Consider the following 18,255-nt stretch of genomic DNA (forward strand, 5'->3'; position numbering starts at 1 on the left):
TAGGTAAGTCATGGATCTTGAGCATCTAGAGATTTTTAAACCAGTCCCAGGAGGGCTGGCCATGAAAGGGAAAGTGGTTAATCTATAAAATGAAGTTCAGTTCAGTTTCCAAATGCTTACACTGCAAATTCTGCCAAGCCTGCCTCAAACATCGTGGTCACTAAAAAGGGCATCTTGCAGGGCCCAAAATGACAAATGCAAACTAATGAATTCCTCATTTCCTTTGACTTTCCCAGATTGCTCACTAGAATATAAACTGCAAGAAAATAAGAGTTTGACTATTTGTTCATGCTGCTGTACTATCAGTGCCTAAAAAACAAAGTCTAGAAGTTACTAGATACCCAAAATATTTGCTGAATGAATTAATGAACCAAATGCCAGCAGAACAATCATTCTCCAACTTTTGCATATATCAAAATCACCTGGGGCACTTGCCAAAACACAGATTGCTAGACTCCACTCCCAGAATTTCTGATTCAGTATTTCTAGAATGTGGCCCAGGAATATGCATTTCTAACAAGCTGCCATGTAATGCTATAACACAACTGGCCTGGGGACCACGTTTTAAGCAGCAGTGCTGTAAGAATTATTTCTTTTAACTCTCTCCTTGCTTCAAATAGCTACTACCTCAGAAGCAAACCAGTACTATGCAATCCTGTTGTATAAGATACCTAATGTACCTCATTGTTTATTTGACAAATAATCTTCTTATGGTATTACAGAAATATTTAAGCTTGAATTTAGGTTACTCAAAATTCAGACACTTTCCCATCAATCAAGCCAAATATTTACCATAGGTATTTTACTCCCTGCCAGGGGAAGCTGGAATTTCGTATTAGCAGCTCAGCATACTACTCCTCCAGCTCATTTTTGTGCATTTGGAAGAAGGCTTGGAAAATATACACTATCTCTTTGCAGCACGATTGCTCCGTGAAGCATGTGTGCCCCCAGAGAAATCAGGTGCCTCATGCACTGCAGAAATTTATGTTAAAGAAAGTCTGTTTATGAGAGGCGAATGTGTAACCCAAATTTATCTCCCAGTGACAACTTCAGAATCTGAAAATTTCCAACTTCCCCCCTTGTGAGTTGCTTGAAATTGCTGTTTTTTAAGTTAAGAACACCTGTTTACTGTTTTTCTCCTCGCCCTCCCTGGTAAATGGAGCCACTAGGAAAACAGCATCTGAAGGTTTTAATGAATAAGAAGCACAAAGTATTGACAGATTTCAGCACATTATACAACCCTTACCCTGTCCCCCTAATGAGGTAAGATCAAAAAGGAAGAAAACAGTTGTGATATTGGGCTCTGGAGTTTGTTTTTAAACTGCTGCAAATGAGCTCAGATAGAGTACCATTCTACTGGGTACAGTCATAAGCAATTTGCACATTGCTGTGAAATAACATATACAGACATGACTGTGGTAAGTGAACAACTAAAGATTTGATGTTCAGCATCAGGCACACTTCCAAATAACTTTCCATCTCAACTATACGACACTCCAGCAATCAAAATTCCACTTGCACCTTTACCACTGGGTCAGATCTAACTACAAAGCAAAAAACAAAAAAACAAACCTTCAAAAAGCCTGAGCCACTTACTGAATCTTATTCTAATTCAATAGGTATTGAGTACCTACTCTATATAAATACAGATTTTGAGAACAGAAAAGGAAAATATTAATTATAGCTAGAGGGGATGATGAATCATCTGATAAACTATTATAAAGCACTTATTTTATGCTAGTCATTGACCTAGGTACACATTTAATGGTGGCAGTCCCCGTTTGTGGGTCTTGGGTCTAGTCATAAATACAAACAAACAGGTCAACAAATAAATGGATATGTAATTACAAGCTAAGAAAGGTACACAAAAAGAAATGAACAGAAGGCCTTTGATTCAACCAACATTTGCTATTCGGTCAGGTCCTATGGCTTGAACGATGAGTGGAATTTTGAGAACCAGATGAGGAAAAACCAAGGAAATGAGGGAGAAGAGTACTCTATGCAGAATGAATAACATGAAAAAATCTACAGGATAGGGAATTACAGGTGAGCCATCAAACAGAAGTAAAATCTCAGAAGGCTTTGAACTCTATATACAAGAGAATATGGGATTTATTCTCTAGGCCAGAGGTCTACAAATTGGGTTTTACAAAATAATAAAACCACTGAATGTAGGAAGAATACGATGGGTATTAAGGAGGGCACGTATTATAATGAGCACTGGGTGTTATAAGCAAATAATGAATCATGGAACTCTACATCAAAAACTAATGAAGTACTGTATGGTGACTAACATAACATAAAAAAAAAAACCTATTTACATTTCTTGGGGTGCCTGGGTGGCTCAGTAAGTTAAGTGTCCTAGTCTTGATTTCAACTCAGGTCATGATCTCACGGTTGTGGGATTTGGCCCTGCATCGGGCTCTGTGCCCAGCACAGAGTCTCCTTATCCTTCTCCCTCCACAACTTCCCTTACCCCTGGCTTTCTCTCTCTCAAATAAATGAATAAATAAAATCTTTTTAAAAATCTATTTACATTTCTTAACTAATTTTTAAAATACAAAGATCAGTATGGCTTTCTTACTTGACCCATATGTTGAATGGACACAAATCTTGAAAGGAACCTTGACAGAGAGGGTCTATCTTGCCCTCACTTGCAGTGCTTATATAAGCTGCCCTCAGATGCTATGGATGTGGATAATTTAAATTAGTGGAGTTCTTATAATATTTTATAATAAGAAAAGAACTCATCAGGAACATCCTATATATCACTCAGTTGTTCGTTATCTTAAGGGAGAGTATTTAAACAAGTTATAGAGTTAGCAAATTAAAGATAAATTATACATTTTTCTTTTAATGAAATTGATTCTAAATTTGCAGGCCTTTTCTATGATGACAATAGATTTAAAATGTCATATGTGCTTTATCTGTTCCTTCAAGGTAAATGTAAATATTTTTATATAAGAAAGAAACTTCAGGGCACCTGGGTGGTGAGGTTGGTTAAGCATCCAGCTCTTGATTTTGGCTCAGGTGGTGATCTCAGGGTTGTGAGATCCAGCCCTGCCGTGGGCTCTGTGCTCAGCATGGAGTCCGCTTAAGACTCTCCTTCCCTCTCCTTCTTCCCCTCCCCCAACTCTCTCCTCTCTCTCAAATTATTTATTTTTTTAAAGAAAGTAACTTCTTTGAGGAGAGAAAAAAGCTATGGAGAGAACATTTAGAACATCAATGTTTGTGAATATTCCCATTTTTAAATTTTTTGTTATCAAATGACATAAGTAAGTCATGTATTTAAACACCTATATATCAACACATTTAAATTTAGAAATGGAATTCTCTAGTTTGTATATGAATCTTCTAAATGAGTTTCAGATGGTTTATGGCCATTTGTTAATAATACAAAAATGCCTGAGGATTAATTTACAAGATTAATTAATCTGCAAGAAAAACTGATTAATGTTAAAGATGGTAAAAATGTACATGTCAAATTTCAGTAAAAAACACTTTCATACAACAGAGCAGATTGAAAAATGAATATCATGACAGTGCAGTAAACAATATAATCTCTTATATGTATATTATGAGGCAACTCTTTTTAGTTGTAACATCTATAACAAGTATCAAAATAATCTGGATGTAGTCTGAGATAATGAATATTAGATCAAAGTGTTAAAACAGGGGCACCTGGGTGGCTCAGTCTGTTAAGTGTCTGCCTTTGGCTCAGGTCATGATCCCAGGGTCCTGGGAGTGAGCCTCAGGTAGGGGCTCCCTGCTCAGCGGGGAGTCTGCTTTTCCCTCTCCCCCTGCCCCTCCCCATGCTTGTGCTCTTTCTGTCTCCCTCTCTCCAATAAATAAATAAAATCTTTTTTAAAAAAGTGTTAAACCAAAATTTTCATAAACTAATGGTACATGATTTCATTACATTTCTATCACAGATAATATTAACAATTTTTACTGAGGAAGAGAAATTTTGTACCATAAACAGTATTTTAAAATATTTTGAAATCTTGTTTATTTCATCTTTTGCACATAATTTTAAATGTTTCATTTTCTTATAAGTATATAAAATATTAGTAAAATAGCATATGAACACAAAAATAAATAAAAACATGGGGCGCCTGGGTGGCTCAGTCGTTAAGCATCTGCCTTTGGCTCAGGGCGTGATCCCAGCGTTCTGGGATCGAGCCCCACATCAGGCTCCTCCGCTGGAAGCCTGCTAATTCCTCTCCCACTCCCCCTGCTTGTGTTCCCTCTCTCGCTGACTGTCTCTATCACTGTCAAATAAATAAATAAAATCTTTTTAAAAATAAATAAATAAATAAAAACATATTAATGCGTACACAAATTTGTACTGATAGGTTGGATAATTAAACAACATGCCTTATTGAAAAGGCTGCCAATGAAGCTTTTTGAAGAGAGATATAATACTGTACACCAGATTCTATGGAGATCAGTATGCTAGCAAAGATTAGAGATGAGAAACCAATGGAAGAAAAAGTCAAAGACTATTGCAATGATCCTAATAAATGGGCCTGCAATAAAAGAGTCATATTGTGATCCATAAAGGGAAAAATGGATATTATAGGTATTGTGACAGGCAGAATAATGTCCCCCCCCCAAAAAATGTCTATACCCTAATTCCCAATATCTGTGAATATATTATATTAAATGGCCAGAGAGGATTAACATGGCAGAGGAATTAAAGTTGTTAACCAAAAAAAAAAGTTGCTAACCAGGTGACTTTATTTTTTTTTTTTTAATGATTTTTTATTATATTATGTTAGTCACCATACAGTACATCCCCGGTTTCCGATGTAAGGCTCGATGATTCATTAGTTGTGTATAACACCCAGTGCACCATGCAATACGTGCCCTCCTTACTACCCATCACCGGTCTATCCCATTCCCCCACCCCCCGCCCCTCTGAAGTCCTCAGTTTGTTTCTCATAGTCCATAGTCTCTCATGTTTCATTCCCCCTTCTGATTACCCCCCCCTTTCTTTATCCCTTTCTTCCCCTACCGATCATCCTAGTTCTTATGTTCCATAGATGAGAGAAATCATATGATAGTTGTCTTTCTCTGCTTGACTTATTTCACTTAGCATTATCCCCTCCAGTGCTGTCCATGTTGTAGCAAATGTTGAGAACTCATTCTTTCTGATAGCTGAGTAATATTCCATTGTATATATGGACCACAACTTCTTAATCCAGTCATCTGTTGAAGGGCATCTCGGCTCCTTCCACGATTTAGCTATTGTGGACATTGCTGCTATGAACATTGGGGTGCATATGGCCCTTCTCTTCACTACGTCTGTATCTTTGGGGTAAATACCCAGTAGTGCAATGGCTGGATCATAGGGTAGCTCAATTTTTAACTTTTTAAGGGACCTCCACACTGTTTTCCAGAGTAGCTGTACCAACTTGCATTCCCACCAACAATGTAGGAGGGATCCCCTTTCTCCACATCCTCTCCAACAATTGTTGTTTCTTGCCTTGTCTATTTTTGCCATTCTAACTGGCGTAAGGTGGTATCTCAGTGTGGTTTTGATTTGAATTTCCTTGATGGCTAATGATTTTGAACATTTTTTCATGTGTCTGTTAGCCATTTGTATGTCTTCATTGGAAAAGTGTCTGTTCATATCTTCTGCCCATTTTTTGATTTGTTTATTTGTTTCTCGTGTATTGAGTTTGAGAAGTTCTTTGTAGATCTTGGATACCAGTCCTTTATCTGTAGTGTCATTTGCAAATATCTTCTCCCATTCCGTGGGCTGCCTCTTAGTTTTTCTGACTGTTTCCTTGGATGTGCAGAAACTTTTAATCTTGATGAAGTCCCATAAATTCATTTTATCTTTTGTTTCTCTTGCCTTTGGGGATGTGTCATGAAAAAGGTTGCTTTGGCCGATGTCGTAGAGGTTGCTGCCTATGTTCTCCTCTAGAATTTTGATGGATTCCTGTCTCACATCGAGGTCTTTCATCCATTTGGAGTTTATTTTTGTGTATGGTGTGAGATAGTGGTCAAGTTTCATTCTTTTGCATGTAGCTGTCCAATTTTCCCAGCACCATTTATTGAAGAGACTGTCTTTTTCCCACCGGATGTTTTTTCCTGCTTTATCAAATATTAGTTGCCCAAAGAGCCGAGGGTCCATTTCTGGGCTCTCTATTCTGTTCCATTGGTCTATGTGTCTGTTTTTGTGCCAGTACCATGCTGTCTTTGTGATCACAGCTTTGTAGTACAGCTCGAAATCCGGCATTGTGATGCCCCCAGCTTTGTTTTTCCTTTTCAACAGTTCCTTGGAGATTCGGGGCCTTTTCTGTTTCCATACAAATTTAAGGACTGTTTGTTCCAGTTCTTTGAAAAATGTCCTTGGTATTTTGATCGGGATAGCATTGAAAGTGTAGATTGCTCTGGGTAGCATGGACATTTTAACTATGTTAATTCTTCTGATCCATGAGCATGGAATATCTTTCCATCTTTTTATGTCTTCCTCAATGTCTTTCAAGAGTGATTTATAGTTTCTAGAATATAGGTCCTTTACGTCTCTGGTTAAGTTAATTCCAAGGTAACGTATGGTTTTTGGTGCTATTGTAAATGGGATGGATTCCCTAATTTCTCTTTCTTCGGTCTCGTTATTCGTGTATAGAAATGCAACTGATTTCTGAGCATTTATTTTGTATCCTGCCACGTTACTGAATTGCTCTATAACTTCTAATAATTTGGGAGTTGCTTCTTTTGGGTTTTCCATATAGAGTATCATGTCATCTGCAAAGAGAGACATTTTGACTTCTTCTTTGCCAATTTGAATACCTTTGATCCCTTTTTGTCGTCTGATTGCTGTTGCAAGGACTTCTAGTACTATGTTGAATAATAGTGGCGAGAGTGGGCATCCTTGTCGAGTTCCTGATCTTAAGGGAAAGGCTTCCAGCTTTTCTCCATTGAGAATAATATTTGCAGTAGGCTTTTCATAGATGGCTTTTATGAGATTGAGAAATGTACCTTCTATTCCTACACTCTGAAGGGTTTTAATCAGGAAAGGATGCTGTATTTTGTCAAATGCTTTTTCAGCATCGATTGAGAGGATCATATGGTTCCTGAGTCTTTTCTTGTTGATATGATGTATCACGCTGATTGATTTGCGAATATTGAACCACGCTTGCATCCCAGGTATGAATCCCACTTGATCGTGATGGATAATCCTTTTAATGTACTGTTGGATTCTATTAGCAAGTATCTTGTTGAGGATTTTGGCTTCCATATTCATTAGGGAAATCGGTCTGTAATTCTCCTTTTTGAGGGGGTCTTTGCCTGCTAACTAGGTGACTTTAAAATAAAGATCTTAATATGGATTATCTTTCTGGGCCCAATATAATCATAAGTGTTCTTAAATGTGGAAGAGGGAGGAAGAAGAATCTGTGGCAACGTGATACACTATGAGAAAGACACAATCACGCACTGCTGGCTCTGAAGATGGAAGGAGCCGTGAATCAAGGAATGCAGGAAGCCTCTAGGAGATGGAAAAGCAAGAAAATGAATTTTCCCTTCAGAGCCTCAAGAAGGAATGCAGCACTGCCAACATCTTGATTTTATCCCAGTAAGACCAATTTCAGACCATTAACCTCCAGAACCATAATAAATATGTGTTGTTTTAAGCCACTAAGTCCATAGTAATTTGTTACAGCAATAACAGGAAACTAATATAGGTATTATGGAAGAAACATGATGCATAGTAATTAGAAGAAAAACTAAAAAGTTGAAGATGAGTTGGATGTTTAAAGTTCAGAAGACTCCAAGAGCGAAGTTTACAATTACTTAATCAAAGATGAAAGAAGAAAAAAAAACAGATGTAGGGAGTAACCTAAAATATTATTATTAAGCCATCTGGGGTTCTAGTTTTATATTTTACCCTTAATACATACAAATCAGTTATAATAAAGAAACCATCCCCCAATTCAGTGAAATTTTCAATAACCAATGTCATATTACACTTTTATTATTAGACATTTAATTATTAAAATTGGGAAAGATGTAAAATAAAGAAAGCATCTGCTTGACCAGTGATTAAATGCTACCCTATACAGAAACCTATCCTAAATACAATTCCAGTATCAAGAAAAAGAAAACAATACTAACATCTTTTCATTTTTCTTGTCTTTGGCTTCTTTTTTCTCCTGCCTTTAACGTGTTGTATTCCTATAAATAACAAGGTGCTTCTGTACCTAATTTAATACACTCACATCACAATACTGCTTTGGAATAGAAACAAAGAAATTATTAAGAAGACTGAAATGGGTTAGTCTAGTAAATGTACAAACAGATGCCTCTTTTCTGCTTTTTATATCATGTCCTCTGAGCTACTCGTTGAACTGCTTGATTGACTGGAAGATCAGTGAAGATCAGTGAAGAATGGATGCTACTGGAACCCAAAAAGCAAGTGTAATTTTGTATTAGAAAACAGGGCAACATGCAGAGTTTTTAGATGCTGACAGAGCACTTGTTGTTGAATGGACAGACTTAAGGAAGGAAATAAAGGGAACAGTCATTGCGCTGTAGAACTCTCCATTTCATTTTTGGCTGGAAAATCCGGGTAGTATTCAACTCAAAAATTCCCCATATGCTAGTAGTTTGGCAAGATGCTACAAGAGCACTTCAAAGTATATACCCTCTGACTTTATAATTCCATTTCTAGTACTTCATACTGAAGAACCGGGGGGTGGGGGGTGGGGAGGATATAGGCAGGGATGTGTCAGAATAATTTCTAGAAATGTTCATTCAATTTGGTCTTTCTATATTTCCACCACCTTCCCCAAATTTTAAGTAATGGCCAGGCTATCATCTGCTTCTTTACCTCAGGTATTTTTCAGGGTAAAAAGCAAAAGAAGCCCAAGTCTGAAGTTCTTTTTATGGATGGTAGATTCACAGAAGACATGATGCTAGGTGTAGGAAGGGAAGGAGAAAATGAAATTAAAGGGGCAAAGAAATAAGAAAAGTTTTCTCATACCAAAGTAAGAAGTGAGTACTGCAAGTCTTTGTTCACTATATATGCATCTCAGTTTTTACCCACCCAAGGAACTCAGACTGAATTTTCAACTCAGCTCTGCCACTGACATGATGGGTAATCTTAGTTAAACCCTGTTCCAGGTGCTGGAAATATAGGCCATGAACAAGACAGATAAGCCCTATCCCCATGGAAGACAAAACAAAATAAATAACTCATTCTGCCCTGGCAATGATGTTACCTAAAACCAGAAGAAAAATTAGTCAAAAGAAAATTTTTTTAATCCTCAACAATGACACAGATGATGTAACTAGTAGACAAATACACTAAATCAGCTAATATAACTATGTTCAGGTATTTATAGGAAACCACTAACATAATGAGAAATAGATGATACAAAATCTGCATGGAACTTCTAAACATGAAAAATACAATATCTGAAATGAAAAATTCCCTGGGAAGTCTTAGAAACTGCATTCTGCAAAAGAAAGGATCAAGGAACCTGAAAGCATAGCAAGAAAATGTGTCAAAACAAAGCACAAAGAGGAAAAAAAAAGCACACAAAACAACAACAACAAACCGGAACCACAGTAAACCGTAGGAAAATAACAAGCAGAAGAACAGAGGCAGAGACAGAAAAAGCATTTGAAGAATAATGGCCGCAAATTTTCAAATTTGATGAAAACTTTCAACCCACAGATCTAAAAAGATCAACCAAATTCAAGCAGGATAAATACAAAGAATACCACATCAATACACATAATAATTGAACTGCTTTTAAGGAAGAAAAAAAAATGCGATAAAGAGAAAATCTTAAAAGCAGCCAGAGAGAGAAAAATAAGGACATTTTATATACACAGGAGAAAAAAGTAATAAATATAAAAGACTTCTCATCAGAAACTATGCAAGCAGAAAGACAATGGAATGGCATCTTCAGAGAAAAATAAAGAATATCACCATTTGGTATATCCCTAATAACAGATGTAGGCAATGATTATCTAAGTTGCTAACATCACAAAAGACAAACAACTTGTATTATTTGTCTCCTGATAAAAGTACACAAACCACCTAATATGTATTTTTGCCAAAAAATAAAATAAAAACCTGAATCAGGTCAAACTTCTAAATGCAAAATAAATTTATAAGAAATACAAGGGACAGAGGAGCATATTAAATGAAGCTTAATGGTTGCAATCAGCAAAATCCAGGATGAGGGAAATTCTACAAAACAATACATTTCCTTATCCAAATAAATATGAAGAAAATAAAGAGACTTAAGAACATATCAACCAAATTAAATGTGTGGATTTTATTTATATTCTGATTTTAACAGATTAACTATAATAAAAAAATTTGCACTAACTGAATATTTAATGATATAAAGGAATCAGATCCACACTAAAATATCCATGGTGTATGCAAATGTGTTCAGGGAGGGCATGAAGAGGATATACAGGTATAAATGAAATTACACTGGACACTATTTGATGTTTACTGGAGCTGGGTGGAATGGTACACAGGAGTTCATTGTTCTCTACTTTTACAAATTTACAGATTAAAAAAATTAAGAAAACGAAATAAAAAATGCAATGTTTTTCATATATCTAAGCTTTTGGAATAAAATTGATATTGTCCAAATTTACAGACATGTTATCTGCAGTGTCATAGAACTGAAATGGGGGTGGGGATAAGGATATAAAAAATGTATGTAATATGATCAAAATTTAATTTTTAAGTATATAGGACTATTTACATATGCCTATAAATGAGAGAGAGAAAAGAGAGAGAGGGAAAAAGAATGTCAAAATGTTAGAATTATTTTCAAGCAGCATTCAGTAATTTAGTCCATTAAAATTTTATTTTCTGAATTTTCTATGTAATTTATTATCATAATTAAAGAAAGTATAGATTTGAAAGAGATCAAAACAAATGTATCTAAAATCAAAGTCGTATTAAGAGTTTGATTAAAAATACCGTCTGCCCTTTAACTTTGGAGTTTGTGAATAAAGGGATAATACAGAAATAGTCACAAATACCTGTGCATCTGCTATGATATCTTCCCTAGACAGGCTTAGTCCTTTCTCTGTCTTCTGAAAACACACTGTACATGTCTCTTTTTTTTAGTGCTTCTCATCATAATTATTAAGTGTCCCTCTTTCTGCTCTTGTTTAAATGTGGGACCCTAGAGACCACAGACCACGTCTTACTCATCTTTGTATCTCAGCACAGACACACAGAAGACGTTCACTAAATACATGTTAGATGAGTGAGTTACTGATGTGCTTTTTTTTAAAACATTAGCATGAAATTAACAGAAACAAGAGAAAACAGGAAAAAAAACAGGGACCCTCCTTACACCACAAGATCCTTTGATGAGATCTAATTACTAATTGTTTATTCACTTAAATAAATATATATTAAGCTTCCATCTTGTACTAGGTAGTTGAAGAAATAAAAGGAAATTCAATTATTTTCTCTCAAAGAGACTAAAATCACAAAAGGGAAAAGAGAGAATCATAAATAACTGCACTAACAAGATCATAAGAGAAAAAAAATGCATGAATGGTACCAAGAGTCCATCATAGAAGAAGAGAGACTATTTACATCCTATAGGGAATACCAGGGAAAGCTCTGTGGAGAAGATAGTACTGGCACTGTCTAAAAAGATGGTTGGGGAAAAAATACGTGGATAAAGAATTGCATGAGTAAAAGAAAGAAACATATGTATACTTTAACATTATCAGTAAAAATGAAAAAGGCAGAACTTGGATGAAACTGAGATGCTTCTGATTACTATATTTAGTAATTAAAAGCCAACAAGTGGCCAGGTATCAACTCTTCCAGTAAATATTTATTAAAAGATCCTGGGTATCGGGTACCTTCCTGGGCATCAGTTCACCACCATTATGTCTGATTTCTCTAACCTTTCTGCCTCAAATGTTTCTTTTCCCAACCACACATGCCATACCTTAGCCCTTCACCCTTCCTCCTTCTTATCACCCTCTCCCCACCTCCCTTTCATCCCTATCCAACTCATCCAACAGAACTCCACTTAGAAGTCACTTTTTTCAGGTAAATTAATATCTACTGCTACCTGAAATGCTTTGAGTGGGTACCCCCCCAACCACCACCATCATCGTAACCAGCACCAGCAGGACCACCAGCACCACCACTATGTATCACAATTAGATACTAATCAAGAACACCATTCCCTTCCAATATCAATGATTAATGCTTGATGTATCCATAATACATCAACTAAAAGTCAATGATAAGTTGACAGTTGAGAGAACAATGTTATTAATGGCAAATGAGTTTGTTAAGGAAATTTGGTAGATGAAGCCTCAACTGGTGTCTTATCAGTTCAACTTGCTGTATAGACAGCAAAAAATACAGAGGCAGAACAATGTATTGTGTGAAGTTTCTTTATTTCCTCCCTTATTTCTTCTATTTGTAGAAATGTGTAGGGGACGGAAGGCATCTGTAAACATCCTATCATGACTAAAAGTTTTTCTTTCAGAACTCCCACCCATAACAAACCTCAACAGACTTGGAAACTATTTTCTCCAGGCCAGTCAGGTCACTGGTACTCAGTTTCTCTTTATGGCAAAGTATCCTAATGGCATTTTGTGCTTTCCTTCACAAAAGGAGCCAGAATATCTGCCTCATTTTCTCCAAACTACTTACATCTCAGCTAGTGTCAGATTATTTCTTGCTCTCATGCTTGGCTACCTCCATGTTGTTGACTTAATAAATCAAACTTACCTGAATGTCCCCAAATGTGGCCATGAAAGAGAATCTAATTTTTTTTTTAAATAAGCACACACTCGCCAATCATTTAGACTCCTTTGCACTTCTAGAGCTAAGTAGACATTCCCATTACCTCCCAATGTCTCCTATTAGTTCTCTCTGGTTTTATTAAAACCTTTTCTCTTGCATTAAAATAAAAAGCCTCTGAAAAACTAGAGTTACAGATTTTCTGCAACCCACAATTTATGGCTGCTACTTGCAACCTTCAAAAGCTTTTAAAAATAGTATCGGCTCTATTATTCTATATTATGGTAATTGTAGTAAAGATTTAAGAGGCACTTTAAGACTTTTTAGCTCTACAGTATATTTCTGTTCCAATTTCTTGCTTAGGCATTTGGGAAAGAAGCCTTATTTAAAAGCTTTACCCTCTGCCCTCTGATATACAGCTTCCCTCTTAACTACAGTAACTAGACCTCACCACACAATTAGGGAAGCTAGGTCTCCAATTACAGCTTAGCAAAACGTGGGGCAAAGCACATCTTTCCAGAAGCCCATTCCATTTATATGCACCTGACAATAATCAAAATTTTTCTCTTGTGCTACGTACCTTTGACCCCTTTGTTATGCTTCACATCCCCTTGTTAACTCCCTACCCCTCCTTTGCTCCCACAGGAAATCAGCAAAGATAATCACAAGATTAAATAACTCCAAAGCCACTGCTAAAATGTTCAAAGCCATTAATATAACAAACGCCCAAGTGGCCACAGGGATTTATGTAGTATTGAAATTAAACTGACCTCACACTATCTTCGACATAGATCTGTTCTATTTAACCTGTGTTTTTCTCTTGTTACCTAGTCTAGGATGGTTGCAATTCAAAACAACCAAGGAAACAGCTAATGGAATTTCCACAACTGTGAGCGTGCACAAAAATCCCAATCTGAAGGCTGCCCTGCCATTGTTCTTTGTATTCAATGCACCAAAGGGTATGAGCATTTTAAACATAATTCCCCTCCATACACCACATTACTAATGCATTTCTCTTGGGCATAAACCATATGGAAAAACCACACATTCCCTGCTCCTTCCCTTTCCTCCTTTAGGATTTCAGTAGCATATGGACGGCACAAATCTCTAACAGTCCCCAACTCTGCAAAAGATAGAGCCGAGTCCCACACTTTCCTTGTTCTGACAAGAACCCTCCTTCTGCAGAGCCACAATCTTTTATTGTGTCAACAGTTATCAACTGGGGAGCTTTTCATACGAACTTCCTCATGGAGCACATTTTCCCCCAAATGCCAGCTTTCTTCCAAAGTAAAGGATAGCTCTATTCTATACCCACAGTAAATAATCTTAAGTGTTTCCGCTTTGTTTTGCCTTGTTCCAAGTTTCCATGTAAATTTCAGAATAGTGAAACACACAGTGATTTCTACACACTGGTATTTTATGATTTTAATTTGCTCAAAAGCTCTGAATTTCATTATATTTTCCCATTTGGTGCATGGGATTTTTACAGTTAACAGATGTTCACTTAATAGAGCCTCCTAGTGAGCAAATCAGTTTTTTCCCTCTGGTATTCATGTAACTTTCTAGTCCTGCGGTAGCTGTTGCTGGTGCCTGCCAAGTTATCTGGCAGTGGAAGCTCAAATGGAAAAGTGCAACAGCTCTTTGGAAATGTGTGTTCTCATTTCTTCAGTCCCACTCATTCTAACTTAACTCCTTCCTCATTAACACCATGAGAGAAAGCCCACAGGGGGAAACACCAGCATCCAACACCCGACAGGTTTCACTTGCAGATGCAAAAATGTTCTGCACCCACATAAATATTTCCTCAGCCTACGGCCACTGCAAATACCAAAATTTTTAATTCATCCAAGATAATACTGGAAGAGTTTTCCAAACAACTATCCTAGGCCAATCTCCTAACTTGCGAGTTGTTTGGAGTTTTTTATACAAATACATCTCACGACATTAAAATAAGTCAAAACACCAAAGGAAGATCTCTATCTAGAATGTTTATACACTGACCAGCTTTCAAGTCCGGCTGTGCCTCTGGGTTAGTCATCCTTCAGGACTCAGACAAATTGCCCCTCCTTCATGAAGTTCTTCCTGATCTTTACCCTTTATCCTCATCTGACTATCTTTTTGTCGCTGAGAAATCCTTTATTTTCCAGATGTCTTACTGAACAGGTAGGTAAGCTAAGGCCTTAATCTCTCACAGATGGCTAAACCCAGAGGCAAAAATTAAAGCCAGTGTCCAGGCTCTCACCTAAAGCACTTTCTACTATCTCAGTTACAAATCTCCTTTGTCTTAATTCTTTTATTTTTTTTACCTTCCTTACTATCTCTGTATCCCTAAGCATTCTAAGGCTTACTGAGCATCTCTTATATGTTAGGTGCTTCAAATGCATTCTTAATCCTAGAAATGCTAAAAAGTGGATTTATTAGTCACAGTCTAGTTAGGAAATCAGAAACCACTCTAGGTGTTTCAAACCAAGTGTATTTGACATAGAAAATCAGTTACAAAGGTGGTAAGAGAGTTACAAAGCCTAACCGGGATGTGAAAGCTACCAAGAATTTAGCCAAAACAGGAAGCTGTTACCTTAGGGCTGGAGGGACAAGGAAGAAGGCATATCACTAGAGTCCATACCACTGATGGAAGCTGAAGCCATTACTGACTTGTCATGGAGGAGCTGGAGCCCTGGAAGAGAAGAGCAGCTGCTAGAGGGACTCCAGGAAGCAGACAGAGGTAGAAACACTCTCGCTTCTCCCTTCCTCCAAACCTCTGCTCTCCCACCAGTGCTTCCCACAGGCCAACCCCAGAACAAGCCAGCTAACAAGGGAGCTTGCAGGGGTCAGGCCCCACTATGATTCTGGGCAGAGCAGTGGAAGGTTGAAAAATGCCTCTGAGAGCAAATAGGCAAATATCTGGCAAGTCAGTACCATCAATTCCACTTACTTCAGGAGACTTGGGCTGGCAGTTGAGGATACTTATCCAAAGTTAGATATCTAATAAGTGATGGATTCTATATTCCAATTTCAACACTGTGCAACTGATGCCAATGCCAATAACCTCTGAATGTCCTGCCTTCACCCTCATGTGTGAATGAGTTCATAGTAGGTGCTTAATGTGCAACCTGTGAGTTAGATGTAATGTTAAATAAGCAGCCTGGTTCTGTTCACATGTGAACGTCTCCCTATGTGAATTTCTAGAGGCTACTGATTCTGTCTAGGTTTAGAAAAAGTCCTACTTATTTCCCATTTGTTGAAAAGAGAGATGCTGTTATGGACTCACTAATTCATGAACTTTCATTGAAGATAGTTTTACAGCCAGTCATGAGTGGCTCATATTTTAAATAATAGGGAATACAGTTGTATGAGCAATTATGCAATTAGAATGAGCTATATACAAGCCTTTGCTTTGCCACTAACAGGCTGAGTGACCCTGGGCAGGTGAATTTCCCTCTCTGAGCATCAGTTTCCCAATGAGTAAAAAGAAAATAATGAAATCTACCATACACGGTTGTTAAGAGGACCAAATTAGGTCAGTTATAGAAAAGGGATCCTATGGTACCTACCCAGTTCAAGCACTCAACAAAAATTAAGCAAGATAATAATAATACATATTTGGAAAAACATTCCCCAGGAAGGAATCCAGCTTCACACTAACGGACTAAAGAGAAAAGCCTCTCTTGAGTACTCCAGCAAAAACTCGTGGTTCTATGGTGATTAAAGAGCAAGCTGGCAATAACAAGCCAGCAACACTGGTCATCAGCAAATCCTGGGGTCTGTACTACTACTGTGGGAGCATTTAAATGGTATTTTTGGCTCTTAATTGGCAACAAGTTAGTAACCCAAGAATTATAAAGAATTCATTTATCTGCATCCAGCTAATCAATATTCACTCAGCATGCTTCAGTTCCTAGCATCTCAGAGGAATAAAATAAATTGTCAGTCAGCAGCAGCACAAGTTTGTTGTGATGGTGGTGGTATTTTTTTCTTTTGCTAAATTATTCACCTTCTCGAAAAGCAATTTGATAAATGTTTATTTCTTCATAATACATTCTAACAACTGCTGATTTGTGACCCTCACTGTGGACTGAATTTAAATTGGGAAGGAGGTAAGGACTCCATGAATATGCCGAAACAGAATCACAGACAAGCTCAGGGGCTGTTTCTTTCTTGCTCTCACAGAGCACACTGGCTTCCCATGGCATAGGGGTACTAATTGAATTTAGAGAGTAATAAGTGAGAAGTGCACACAAACACAAAGTATACTGTGGGCTTGGCAGGATATTCTGTGGTACAGCTCAAGGGAGCAGCCCCACAGCCAGGCTGGACAGGGAGACTCGGAATTGTGCCGTAGAGTGGTCTAGGTGACAAGGAAACAGGACAAACGCAGGGAAGGCAGAATTCTGAGTACTTCCTGACTAGAAGATCGTATCTAAACAATAACAGAACATATATAAGGTTATTGTCTTTTGCTGCCTCTTCTGAAAAATCTCCACTGCCCCCTCCACTACTATTTGGATGCTCTCTCAGTTTGAGAAAAAGTAAATGTTCCTTGCAGGCAGCTGGGTAGAAAGGTGGTATGCCCAAGGGGCCCTTCTCCTAGTGCTTCCCTACCATCATGATACTCTTGATGGCAAATGACTGAAGGTTTCCACAGTCTTTTCTCCAAACATTTAAGAGGATTTAAATTAAGAAGAACTGAAGCTCAGTGTGCCAGGAGCAGCAGGACAGAGCGTTATTTTCCTTCACACAGGAGAAGTACAGAAGTTAACACATGCTGCTTGGCACTTGTCCCTGCTATGTAATCATGCGATAGAAATTCCCTCTCAGTGAAGGCCCACCACACACCTTGACTTTTGTCCTGCCTGCAGCATGAGGCAGATTGCTAAGATTTAGCCTGGCTGGGACCACAAATTTCTTTATCACTCACTCACATTTCCCATTTTCAAATTCTCTGACAGAAAATTCTGGGAAAGGACCCACACCAAATTCTTTAAGTAGCTGCTTCTGAGCATTAGGACTGTTTTTTTCCCCCAACCACCATGATTTACATATGTAACTTCTAAAATACCACAACAGAATCTATTTCTAAGTGAGGCAGGTTCCCAAGTTTTTGTATTCATGGTCACTACGTTTTAGTGCCAACCTCTGAGCATTTGGTGGGGTGGCTCATCCTTTAGATCAGGGATATAAATCCAAATACAGAGGTCAAGAAAAATCAATAATGAGTGAAGCCAGCCAGGTCAGGGAGTATAAAACAATGGTGGGAATTGTAGAAAACTTGAGAGCTCAGGCACATAGGGGCATCCAGAGGGGCAACTGCTACTTTGCTCCAGAAAACTACCTTTATGGGGAAGTAAAGTCTCAACATTGTCAGTTCTTCTAATTTTGCCAAAGAAATGCCAAATTCTTCTAATTCTTTAAGAAAAGCCGGAAATCGGGATTTTATGTAAAATTAATTGGCAAGAAATTCAATAAAAATAAAACAAACACAGTGTGTGCCA

This window comes from Ursus maritimus, unplaced genomic scaffold (assembly GCF_017311325.1).
Source record: "Ursus maritimus isolate PB19 unplaced genomic scaffold, ASM1731132v1 scaffold_15, whole genome shotgun sequence".
NCBI lineage: Eukaryota > Metazoa > Chordata > Mammalia > Carnivora > Ursidae > Ursus > Ursus maritimus.